Raw genomic sequence first — 13,608 nt, 5'->3', positions numbered from 1 at the left:
GTGCGGTTGGTCATCGCCGAAATCTCTATGTGTACACTTGAAACTCCAACCAACGAAGCCCTCATCGTTGCTGGCGCTCGGATGAGTCACTCCAATGGTTGTGGCTTGTGGTTTGGTTCAGTGGCCTCAACGCCAGCTCTTTATGCTTGAATAGAATGGTCGTATGAGCTTCCTAAATAGTTTGGCGTTCCATTTCATGCATTAAAATGCAGATTTCTAGAGGGAGTGGGCTCCTGTTGATGAGCGGTATGCTCAGACTTTTTTTCCCATATCGGTTTTCAGTTTCAATGGTATAGTCGAAATAAAGAAGGAGAAGTAGGCTTGGGAAGGGCCTGTAATGCGAAGGCACGGTAACCGCTGGCCTTTAAAGGGACCCTGAAATGGTTTCTACAGTCATATTCTGATGCAACAGATCTGTAGAGGTGGCCTCTGCGAGTATTCTAGTCCAATTCAGAAAGTTGCGCGTGGAACCTATTATTTACTACTTATTTTTAAAACTTTCAGCTGGCAGCCGATTGGGGTGACACCTCACCTGGCGTTTTTAGCCACCTCTGCCCAATCACGTAAATTGGGCAGCCTTGGCCATTGTCTGGGTGACCCTTATCGTTGGCTCTTTCCACTTACGTCACGCGCAATTCTTGCAATAATTCATCTGCAGTTGAGCACTAGTGTTCCTTGAAATACTGGCTTATTGATTACTTATTGTTCTTCATAACCACCATATACGGTGGTAAGAATCCAGCGCATTTCCGAAGTTGAAAGTGATGTAATACTTCCTGCGGAGAGGGAAATCCGTCTGCTTACAAAAACACGTGCTCGCCTTAAATGTTAGCGGCCGCCTTTGCGATTTTCCTAGCTGCTGCTGCTTCGTTTGTCGTCCGAAATGGGTTTCCCTTACTGTGTGGTCAGATGTAAAGCCCAGGACAGGCGTGGTGTTACGATGAGGCATCGTGTCCCAAAAGGAGTCAAGCGAGAAAGTTGGCCGCAACGCATCGGGCTGTCAGCATCGAAAAATAGCTGGGATCTAAGAGTTTACGGTCACCAATTTCCCCCTAATGCGTACCGGTGTAATCCCACTTTGATGCAGCAGTCTAGCATCGAAATTCAGCTGCTGCTCAAATCCGACGCTTCGCCAACACCACCAGGTAGAGAGACCAGCAGAACAGAACGCGTACACACAGAAGGAATTCACACGGACGACGCTGGAGCATGTGCGTCCTGCTGTGTTCGATTCCTTGATGAAGTAAAAATTTTCAGCTGTGTCTCCAGCGTCGTCACTGAGAATTCCTTCTCTTCTGTACACGTCCTGTTCTGCTCCTGTTCGGTTGGTTTCTCTATCTGGTACCATGCACCATCTTGCCCAACAAGCTACGATTCTGCAATTTTGCCAACGCTGTTTCTTCCTCCAGAGATACGTTTCCTGGCTTCGAGCTGTGCACACGTGCAGGTGTTCGCTCGCGAGCAATTTGGGCAGGTGTGACAAATAGAGCTCAGGAATTATACCCAGGCGAGTGTTTCGAAGGCATTTCGAATTTCGTATGATTTCATGGGTGCATGACTCGTACCATGTTTTGCGACCGCATATACCTCGCGTGCATTTTGTGGGAACAGCTTTCAGGATACAACCAGAGGGAGTTCCGCGCCTCATATCACGTACAAGTTAATGAAATATTTCGAGAAACACTGAGACGACACAAGTAGGAAGAATGCCTTGTGCTAATGCGCATTTGCGCAAATGCATCACCGTGAAGTTTGTAGCATCTAAACTGCACACGTTCTTCTTTGCAGTTTTTTCAGAAAAAGCAAGCCGAACATACCACTGGCCTAGTGAACATGCAAGCGGACCTGACAGGAGCTGGCCGGTGTGCCTGGCTGGTTACAGCGCTAAATACCTGACTTATAACATATTAACTGTGCAGGATGGAACCATCTTGCACATTGCGCTAATTCAAGTTGATAAGGTAAGCCCGGAGCATCTCGAGTAAATATTTATTACCATTCTTATAATGCGCTTACTGTTTACTTGTGCAGTCGCGAGAGGTACCGAAAGGCGCAAAAATGAAAGAACGAGGCATTATTATATAGTCCATGGTTCGACGGAACACCGTCTGGTCAGGGCGAAGCATGATTTATTCACAAATGAAAATTGGGTCACTGACCAAGTCGAAAAATGAAAAATGACGTTTCGAGTCCCATACGTGGCCCTTGTTCACAATGAGGCTGTCACAGAAGAAGGAATGGTTATATACGCTTCAGAATCTTCTGCAATCTTTTCACGTAGATAGGATGTAGCGTGCCCTGATTCTTGTTTAGCGTGTTGGCCGTTGTCTGGATGATTAGGGATTCTAGATGAAGTCTTGCAGATAGGTTTCTTTCCGTCGCCAAGATTTCCACCTCATTCCAGCCAATCTCGTGGCCAGTGGACAGCACGTGCTCTGCAACTGCATTTTTTTTTGCTGCGCGCTTGTTTCTGACGTCGCCCTGGTGCTCCTTCATGCGCCGCTGGAAGTTCCCGGTTTCCCCAATGTAGACGGAGGGTTTCCCCAATGTAGACAACGCCAGGGAACTTGGCACGTGGTAGCGGGTCCTTCACGTCGACCACATCGGCTCGCAGTTTGCTAGTTGGCACGTGTGCAATGTGCACTTCGTGTTTACGGAAAATCCTAGAAAGGGCCTCGCTGATCTGACGCACGTAGGGAATCGCAGCACGTTTTATCTTTTTTGTCAGCTGTTGTGCTCCTCGTGTGTAGGTGGCTTTCTTGGTGATCTTGCTGGTAAAATTTCTAGGGTAGCCGTTTTGCTCAAGATCGTGCTGTATAAGCTTCATCTCGTTGCCAAGGCTGACCGGGTCGGAACAGATGTTTTTAGCACGGTTGAGAAGTGACGCAACCACTGAACGGTTGTGAGCCGTAGGATGAGCGGAATCAAAATCCAGGGGGAAAAAAGGAACGAGTCTAGAGGACCAGTCTTCAAGGTTAAAAACTTGTCGTCGTACACCATGAGTGCCACCGAATAAATGGTGCTAAGCCGAGGCTTGAATTTCAATCAGGGGAAGCCGCCGGATACGCGGAAGATGATTTGCGCTGTGGAAAGAGCCATTTGTCTTCTTGATAAAAACGTACAAGAAGATGTCAGAATGAATGCGATCGGTGTTCTTAAAGGAATGCGGAAACAGCACCATGAGCACATTCTTTCCGAAGGTGAACGGAAGGCCCTCCAGTCGCTGAGAAAGAAGGAAGATATTGCAATTATGCCCGCAGACAAAGGAAATGTGACTGTTGTGCTTGACCGGTCTGCGTACCACTCAAAAATGTCAGAGATGCTCGAGGACGCGACAACCTACTGCAAGCTCAGTAAGGACCCTACGTCCAAAATACAGTCCCGCTTGCAAGTGATCCTGCCTGACATATTCAGTGGTCTTCCGCCTTCTCAAAGAAAGCTGTACTGCAGGCTTCTTTGCACTAACGGATCCGCTCTGGCAATATATGGCTTGCCGAAAATTCACAAAAGTGGTACTCCGCTAAGGCCAATCGTGGATTTCACCAGGTCGCCTCTTTTCCGTCTATCCGGTTATCTGCACAAAGTGTTGGCTCCGTTGGTGGGACAAACAGCGACGCACATCAAGAATTCGCAAGACTTTATTGAAAAAGTCAAGGATGTTGTCCTCGAAGAAAGCGATGTGCTCGTGTCCTTTGATATATGTTCCCTGTTCACAAGTGTCCCGGTCGATCTTGCTGTGGAAACCTGCAAGGAGCTCATAAAAAGCGACCCCTCATTTCCCGATCGCACGCCGTTGAACGTCAGCGAGATCAGCGAATTGCTTCATTTCTGCTTAGCCAATACGTATTTTTCTTACAATGGCACAGTGTACAAGCAGATCTTCGGAACCGCAATGGGAGCGTCCATTTCAGTCACGGCTGCCAACCTGACAATGGAGTCTATTGAACAGAAAGCCCTGAACTCGTTCACACATCGTCCAAAGGTGTTTCTGAGGTATGTTGATGACTGCTTTTGCATTTTAAACAAGCAGCACCTTTACAGCTTCCTTGAACACCTGAATGCCGTAGAGCCATCCATAAATTTCACTTTGGAAGAGGAAGCGAACGGCATGATCCCGTTCTTGGATGTGCTCGTGAAACGTGATGCGCATCAGTTAGCCTTCAGCGTCTTCCGAAAATCAACGCACACGGGGAGATGCCTGGATTTTGATTCCGCTCATCCTACGGCTCACAAGCGTTCAGTGGTTGCGTCACTTGTCAACCGTGCTAAAAACATCTGTTCCGACCCGGTCAGCCTTGGCAACGAGATGAAGCTTATACAGCACGATCTTGAGCGAAACGGCTACCCTAGAAATTTTACCAGCAAAGTCACCAAGAAAGCCACCTACACACGAGGAGCACAGCTGACAAAAAAGATAAAACGTGCTGCGATTACCTACGTGCGTCAGATCAGCGAGGCCCTTTCTAGGATTTTCCGTAAACACGAAGTGCACATTGCACACGTGCCAACTAGCAAACTGCGAGCCAATGTGGTCAACGTGAAGGACCCGCTACCACGTGCCAATTTCTCTGGCGTTGTTTATAGGATCCCTTGCAGCGACTGCCCCTCCGTCTACATTGGGGAAACCGGGAAATTCCAGCGGCGCATGAAGGAGCACCAGGGCGACGTCAGAAACAAGCGCGCAGCAAAAAAAAATGCAGTTGCAGAGCACGTGCTGTCCACTGGCCACGAGATTGACTGGGATGAGGTGGAAATCTTGGCGACGGAAAGAAACCTATCTGCAAGACTTCATCTAGAATCCCTAATCATCCAGACAACGGCCAACACGCTAAACAAGAATCAGGGCACGCTACATCCTATCTACGTGAAACGATTGCAGAAGATTCTGAAGCGTACATAACCATTCCTTCTTCTGTGACAGCCTCATTGTGAACAAGGGCCCCGTATGGGATCCGAAACGTCATTTTTCGTCTTTCGACTTGGTCAGTGACCCAATTTTCATTTGTGAATAAATCATGCTTCGCCCTGACCAGACGGTGTTCCGTCGAACCTTGGACTATGTAGATATTCGCCATCAATTTGGTCAACAAGCTGTCACAGGAATAAGGCGCTTCATAAGCCTCTCTGCATGCCTAGCAGCCTTCAGCACCCACTTGCGCTTCAGCCTGGAGTGCAAATCGAACAACGTGACCCCAAGATCACTGAAGCTTCGTCGACCTGTGAACACCGCCTTTGGACGCCACGTCGTGACGAAGGCAGAGCGACAGCTTGTACAAGCCCGCATCGATGAATGTAAGTGCACCTTGAAGCGCCTACAACAGGAGGCTTTCTTTGCGAAGCGGCAACTAGAGTTCCGCATGCCAGAAATCTACGCGGAGGTACAACTAGCTGCCAACCAAGAAGCGAGGCGCACAACAGAAAAGCACGAAGTTTCGCAAAGAAGCAAACTATGCACTTTGCTGGGGGAAAAAAGGAACGAGTCTAGAGGACCAGTCTTCAAGGTTAAAAACTTGTCGTCGTACACCATGAGTGCCACCGAAGAAATGGTGCTAAGCCGAGGCTTGAATTTCAGTCAGAGGAAGCCGCCGGATACGCGGAAGATGATTTGCGCTGTGGAAAGAGCCATTTGTCTTCTTGATAAAGACGTACAAGAAGATGTCAGAATGAATGCGATCGGTGTTCTTAAAGCAATGCGGAAACAGCACCATGAGCCCATTCTTTCCGAAGGTGAACGGAAGGCCCTCGAGTCGCTGAGAAAGAAGGAAGATATTGCAATTCTGCCCGCAGACAAAGGAAATGTGACTGTTGTGCTTGACCGGTCTGCGTACCACTCAAAAATGTCAGAGATGCTCGAGGACGCGACAACCTACTGCAAGCTCAGTAAGGACCCTACGTCCAAAATACAGTCCCGCTTGCAAGTGATCCTGTCTGACATATTCAGTGGTCTTCCGCCTTCTCAAAGAAAGCTGTACTACAGGCTTCTTTGCACTAACGGATCCGCTCCGGCAATATATGGCTTGCCGAAAATTCACAAAAGTGGTACTCCACTAAGGCCAATCGTGGATTTCACCAGGTCGCCTCTTTTCCGTCTATCCGGTTATCTGCACAAAGTATTGGCTCCGTTGGTGGGACAAACAGCGACGCACATCAAGAATTCGCAAGACTTTATTGAAAAAGTCAAGGATGTCGTCCTCGAAGAAAGCGATGTGCTCGTGTCCTTAGATGTATGTTCCCTGTTCACAAGTGTCCCGGTCGATCTTGCTGTGGAAACCTGCAAGGAGCTCATAAAAAGCGACCCCTCATTTCCCGATCGCACGCCGTTGAACGTCAGCGTGATCAGCGAATTGCTTCATTTCTGCTTAGCCAACACGTATTTTTCTTACAACGGCACAGTGTACAAGCAGATCTTCGGAACCGCAATGGGAGCGTCCATTTCAGTCACGGCTGCCAACCTGACAATGGAGTCTATTGAACAGAAAGCCCTGAACTCGTTCACACATCGTCCAAAGGTGTTTCTGAGGTATGTTGATGACTGCTTTTGCATTTTAAACAAGCAGCACATTCACAGCTTCCTTGAACACCTGAATGCCGTAGAGCCATCCATAAATTTCAGTTTGGAAGAGGAAGCGAACGGCATGATCCCGTTCTTGGATGTGCTCGTCAAACGTGATGCGCATCGGTTAGCCTTCAGCGTCTTCCGAAAAGCAACGCACACAGGGAGATACCTGGATTTTGATTCCGCTCATCCTACGGCTCACAAGCGTTCAGTGGTTGCGTCACTTGTCAACCGTGCTAAAAACATCTGTTCCGACCCGGTCAGCCTTGGCAACGAGATGAAGCTTATAAAGCACGATCTTGAGCGAAACGGCTACCCTAGAAATTTTACCAGCAAAGTCACCAAGAAAGCCACCTACACATGAGGACCACAACAGCTGACAAAAAAGATAAAACGTGCTGCGATTCCCTGCGTGCGTCAGATCAGCGAGGCCCTTTCTAGGATTTTCAGTCAACACGAAGTGCACATTGCACACGTGCCAACTAGCAAACTGCGAGCCGATGTGGTCAACGTGAAGGACCCGCTACCACGTGCCAAGTTCCCTGGCGTTGTTTATAGGATCCCTTGCAGCGACTGCCCCTCCGTCTACATTGGGGAAATCGGGAACTTCCCGCGGCGCATGAAGGAGCACCAGGGCGACGTCAGAAACAAGCGCGCAGCAAAAAATGCAGTTGCAGAGCACGTGCTGTCCACTGGCCACGAGATTGGCTGGGATGAGGTGGAAATCTTGGCGACGGAAAGAAACCTATCTGCAAGACTTCATCTAGAATCCCTAATCATCCAGACAACGGCCAACACGCTAAACAAGAATCAGGGCACGCTACATCCTATCTACGTGAAAAGATCGCAGAAGATTCTGAAGCGTATATAACCATTCCTTCTTCTGTGACAGCCTCATTGTGAACAAGGGCCCCGTATGGGACCCGAAACGTCATTTTTCATCTTTCGACTTGGTCAGTGACCCAATTTTCATTTGTGAATAAATCGAGGCCTTATTAGCTACTTGGCTGTATTCGAAGAAATGAGAATCAGCATTTGTTAACTGACTACAGGTAGCATTCCTTGCTCTTGCGCCTGGATACATGTTACACGTAACCACTGCCGGTCTTGACGCGCGCTTTCGCTCCCTCCTTACGGCCTGAGCAGGCGCCAACGGGACAATGCATTTTTTTCTGCGCTGCTCCACCGCTGATCTCTGCGGGAGGGCGCACCGAGCCAACCCTTGTTGCGGGGGCGCCGGAGCAGGTTTTGAGCAGCAAGTCGCCACGCGCGTGGGCCCATTTTTTTTCCTTGTTGGTTTTGTCGCTGTGTTTAAACGTGTGAACGAAAGACTTGCCACATGAAGTCATCTGTACGCCTGCCTCATGCTTCGCTCGCCATGCTGACAAGGTCACCTTCCCCAGTAAGTTTCCGCGTCGGACTTCTCATGAATACTCATCTCACAAACTTGTGAAGTGGAGAAGCTTCGCTCATCTATAATGTGGCTATGGTGTACTGTTGTGTGCCGTTTTGTCAGTCGTGGTCCGGAAAGACTCCCGGTGTGTCGTTTCACCGGTTTTCAGTTGATCAGGAACCGTGCACCAAATGGCAAAAAAAACATTTCTCGGTAAAATCTCATCATTATAATGACAAATCACCCTCGACTACAGCTTGCAGCAAGCATTTCTTGGCGAGTGATTACGTAAGTGATTCTAAAATAAGAAAACTGGTTTCCGGTGAGGTTCCAGCTGTATGTCAAGGGTAACCTTCTTACCTAGCGCCCAGCGAGAAGAATGCACGCAGGACCCTAAAGGTCAGAGACACTGCTCCTTCCAGGAAGCCAGCAAAACGAAAGGCCGAGCCGGAAGATTGCGAGCATGCTTTGTTAGAGTCGCCGCAAGGTGAAACCAAGCCGATGGCTACTTTATGCACGCAAACTACAAACAACGATGCGAAGCGGGCTAGCCGATGCCTTTTAATGACAGCGAGGCTTCGTTCACAGGTAGCGTAATATCGCTCCAAGGTCTCAAAAGCACAGCAGCAACTAGAAGCATAAAGGAAGGTGGTATCCACATACTCCTCATCTCTTAAAAATGTTGCTTCAAACGCTGAAAAAGGGGAGAAAAAGGCTGTCTTCCTGCTTCACCAAATCGACAGATATAAGTAGTAACTCCAGTATTATCCCGAAGAAGTAATCAGAGATTACGTCATATGGCGATTTATTTCGCCCAAGTGTTATAATCATGCCCGTACTATTCTGCTAACACTGCCACATAAGTGCGCACTGCAGCGTTACGTTGGTCCCAGCTCAACTTCTTCTGGAATGAGTAACGCCATGAAAGGGCTAATTCAGGACGCTTCTCTTCTCAGCCACGAACAGCACATGGCTTCATTAATAATCAATAAAGCAGCAATAAAGCCGAAGTGCATATATGATCGGAAGTCCGACGTGGTTTTTTGGATCAGAGACAAGCCAGGAAATGGTGCGCCACGTGCAGAGCACGAGACGACTGCATACCGAGTGATATGTTTCATGCTCCACGGAGTGGTCAGCTCGTACAAGATACCAAGTTCATATCACTTCATATCAGTTGGAAATCTTGGCGACGGAAAGAAACCTATCTGCAAGACTTCATCTAGAATCCCTAATCATCCAGACAACGGCCAACACGCTAAACAAGAATCAGGGCACGCTACATCCTATCTACGTGAAAAGATTGCAGAAGATTCTGAAGCGTATATAACCATTCCTTCTTCTGTGACAGCCTCATTGTGAACAAGGGCCCCGTATGGGACCCGAAACGTCATTTTTCATCTTTCGACTTGGTCAGTGACCCAATTTTCATTTAAAAAGTGAATAAATCATGCTTCGCCCTGACCAGACGGTGTTCCGTCGAACCTTGGACTATGTAGATATTCGCCATCAATTTGGTCAACAAGCTGTCACAGGAATAAGGCGCTTCATAAGCCTCTCTGCACGCCTAGCAGCCTTCAGCACCCACTTGCGCTTCAGCCTGGAGTGCAAATCGAACAACGTGACCCCAAGATCACTGAAGCTTCGTCGACCTGTGAACACCGCCTTTGGACGCCACGTCGTGACGAAGGCAGAGCGACAGCTTGTACAAGCCCGCATCGATGAATGTAAGTGCACCTTGAAGCGCCTACAACAGGAGGCTTTCTTTGCGAAGCGGCAACTAGAGTTCCGCATGCCAGAAATCTACGCGGAGGTACAACTAGCTGCCAACCAAGAAGCGAGGTGCACAACAGAAAAGCACGAAGTTTCGCAAAGAAGCAAACTATGCACTTTGCTGGGGGAAAAAAGGAACGAGTCTAGAGGACCAGTCTTCAAGGTTAAAAACTTGTCGTCGTACACCATGAGTGCCACCGAAGAAATGGTGCTAAGCCGAGGCTTGAATTTCAATCAGGGGAAGCCGCCGGATACGCGGAAGATGATTTGCGCTGTGGAAAGAGCCATTAGTCTTCTTGATAAAGACGTACAAGAAGATGTCAGAATGAATGCGATCGGTGTTCTTAAAGGAATGCGGAAACAGCACCATGAGCACATTCTTTCCGAAGGTGAACGGAAGGCCCTCGAGTCGCTGAGAAAGAAGGAAGATATTGCAATTCTGCCCGCAGACAAAGGAAATGTGACTGCTGTGCTTGACCGGTCTGCGTACCACTCAAAATATCAGAGATGCTCGAGGACGCGACAACCTACTGCAAGCTCAGTAAGGACCCTACGTCCAAAATACAGTCCCGCTTGCAAGTGATCCTGTCTGACATATTCAGTGGTCTTCCGCCTTCTCAAAGAAAACTGTACTACAGGCTTCTTTGCACTAACGGATCCGCTCCGGCAATATATGGCTTGCCGAAAATTCACAAAAGTGGTACTCCGCTAAGGCCAATCGTGGATTTCACCAGGTCGCCTCTTTTCCGTCTATCCGGTTATCTGCACAAAGTGTTGGCTCCGTTGGTGGGACAAACAGCGACGCACATCAAGAATTCGCAAGACTTTATTGAAAAAGTCAAGGATGTCGTCCTCGAAGAAAGCGATGTGCTCGTGTCCTTTGATGTATGTTCCCTGTTCACAAGTGTTCCGGTCGATCTTGCTGTGGAAACCTGCAAGGAGCTCATAAAAAGCGACCCCTCATTTCCCGATCGCACGCCGTTGAACGTCAGCGAGATCAGCGAATTGCTTCATTTCTGCTTAGCCAATACGTATTTTTCTTACAACGGCACAGTGTACAAGCAGATCGTCGGAACCGCAATCGGAGCGTCCATTTCAGTCACGGCTGCCAACCTGACAATGGAGTCTATTGAACAGAAAGCCCTGAACTCGTTCACACATCGTCCAAAGGTGTTTCTGAGGTATGTTGATGACTGCTTTTGCATTTTAAACAAGCAGCACATTCACAGCTTCCTTGAACACCTGAATGCCGTAGAGCCATCCATAAATTTCACTTTGGAAAGGAAGCGAACGGCATGATCCCGTTCTTGGATGTGCTCGTCAAACGTGATGCGCATTGGTTAGCCTTCAGCGTCTTCCGAAAAGCAACGCACACGGGGAGATACCTGGATTTTGATTCCGCTCATCCTACGGCTCACAAGCGTTCAGTGGTTGCGTCACTTGTCAACCGTGCTAAAAACATCTGTTCCGACCCGGTCAGCCTTGGCAACGAGATGAAGCTTATACAGCACGATCTTGAGCGAAACGGCTACCCTTGAAATTTTACCAGCAAAGTCACCAAGAAAGCCACCTACACACGAGGAGCACAACAGCTGACAAAAAAGATAAAACGTGCTGCGATTCCCTACGTGCGTCAGATCAGCGGGGCCCTTTCTAGGATTTTCCGTAAACGCGAAGTGCACATTGCACACGTGCCAACTAGCAAACTGCGAGCCGATGTGGTCAACGTGAAGGACCCGCTACCACGTGCCAAGTTCCCTGGCGTTGTTTATACGATCCCTTGCAGCGACTGCCCCTCCGTCTACATTGGGGAAACCGGGAACTTCCAGCGGCGCATGAAGGAGCACCAGGGCGACGTCAGAAACAAGCGCGCAGCAAAAAATGCAGTTGCAGAGCACGTGCTGTCCACTGGCCACGAGATTGGCTGGGATGAGGTGGAAATCTTGGCGACGGAAAGAAACCTATCTGCAAGACTTCATCTAGAATCCCTAATCATCCAGACAACGGCCAACACGCTAAACAAGAGTCAGGGCACGCTACATCCTATCTACGTGAAAAGATTGCAGAAGATTCTGAAGTCTATATAACCATTCCTTCTTCTGTGACAGCCTCATTGTGAACAAGGGCCCCGTATGGGACCCGAAACGTCATTTTTCATCTTTCGACTTGGTCAGTGACCCAATTTTCATTAGTGAATAAATCATGCTTCGCCTTGACCAGACGGTGTTCCGTCGAACCTTGGACTATATCACTTTACAAAGCAACTCAGCGGGAGAGACTTGTATGCGTGGACGAAGGACGTCATCTCTGCAGCTGAAGAATGCGGCTTTGTAGTCATTCGTATCGTTACGAATAACTACTCAGCCAATAGAACGATGTTTAGGCACATGGGGAACGGTTCGTTGTCAACTATAGTGAAGCATCCTCAGCACGATGAAAGAGTAGTTTTTTTAAGCTTCGATCATTGCCATGTTTTCAAAAATGTCCGCAGCCAATTTTTGGAACGAGAGCTTACAGACGGCACTGGCGTCATCAGCGGTGCATTTGTGCAGAAACTGTATGAGCACCAGAAGGAAATGACGGTAAAGGTGGCCAGAAATGTGACACGAAAGCATGTGTATCCGTCAAACATTGAGAAAATGAACATCTTACGCGCCGTGCCGGTGTTTTCGCCCCAAGTCAACGCGGCTCTGGAGCACCTTCAGCAGAACTCGCGAGTCAGCTCCATTCTCTTTGCTTTCAAGGACGCAACATCTACTATCAAGTTCATGAAAGCGATGAAGAAATGGTTCGACATTCATGACACAACATACAATGGAAGTGATTGCAAAATGCGCACTTGCAAGGAAGACGATCGCCGGCTACTGTGGCTGCAAACTGAGTTTTGCAGCTACGTGAAGAATATTCAAGACTGTTCCATCGCCACTGGCGTTGGGAACTTCACAGAAAAAAAGTACAGTGCCCTACTTTTCACCACAAAATTCACAGCGGAGGTAACTCAATTTCTACTGAGAAGAGGCGTCAACTACGTTCTCACTAGAAAGTTCAGCAGTGATCCTGTCGAGGCCCTGTTCAGAAAATTGCTCTTTGTGTGTGGAGGTAACGACGCGCTGGACGCAAGAGCCGTTACAGCAGCTCTGGATAACATTGTAAAGAAAAAAGCACTGCCATCGAAAGGAGCCACTAATCAAGGTGAAGACGCGGAAGAAGCGGCCGCCTCTGTTCCCCAAGATGTAGTTGAAGAACTAAGAGCTCTGCGAGCACATGTTCCAGCTCCGCCTGCGTCTCTTGCTTATTCAGGCTTGGTGTACGCAGGCGGCTATATTGCCAAACTTATCAGTGATCTTGGGTGTGACGCTTGTGTTATGCTTGTGGCGACGAAAAATACTAGCAGCCCTGTTTACAAACTTCTGCGCGCACAGGAGAATGGTGAACTTCACTATTCGAAGCCAGAATTTCTAGCTCTCTTGGAAATAATCTCGACGTTTTTTGAAAAGGAGTTCAAGGATCTTCCACGATCAAGTATTCTTGAAACTTTGCAACTAATCGTTCAGCCATATCTTGAAGATTCTCCCCTCCTATGCTGCCCGGAAGATGTTGACAGGAGCCAGGCCAAACGCTTAGCACATCTGATCTCTGAAAAGTTTCTCCGAATTCTTCTCGTCAATTACAAAAAGAAATTTACAGACCAAAATGACAAGACGTCGGGGTTTATCCGCAAACCAACGCGAAAGCATCTCAGGCTCTGAACTACATATCTCGGAACTGTCAGTCACACGACAATGTTGTACAATTCATTACAAGCAGTTCTTGTTATTGCTGTAAGTTCTCTTAAGCATGTGAAACGTTGTCAGAGTTTCAAAGAGCAAATGATCTGTCTTATCTA

This window comes from Amblyomma americanum, chromosome 8, assembly GCF_052857255.1.
Source record: "Amblyomma americanum isolate KBUSLIRL-KWMA chromosome 8, ASM5285725v1, whole genome shotgun sequence".
NCBI lineage: Eukaryota > Metazoa > Arthropoda > Arachnida > Ixodida > Ixodidae > Amblyomma > Amblyomma americanum.
Note: the sequence above shows the minus strand (reverse complement) of the source record.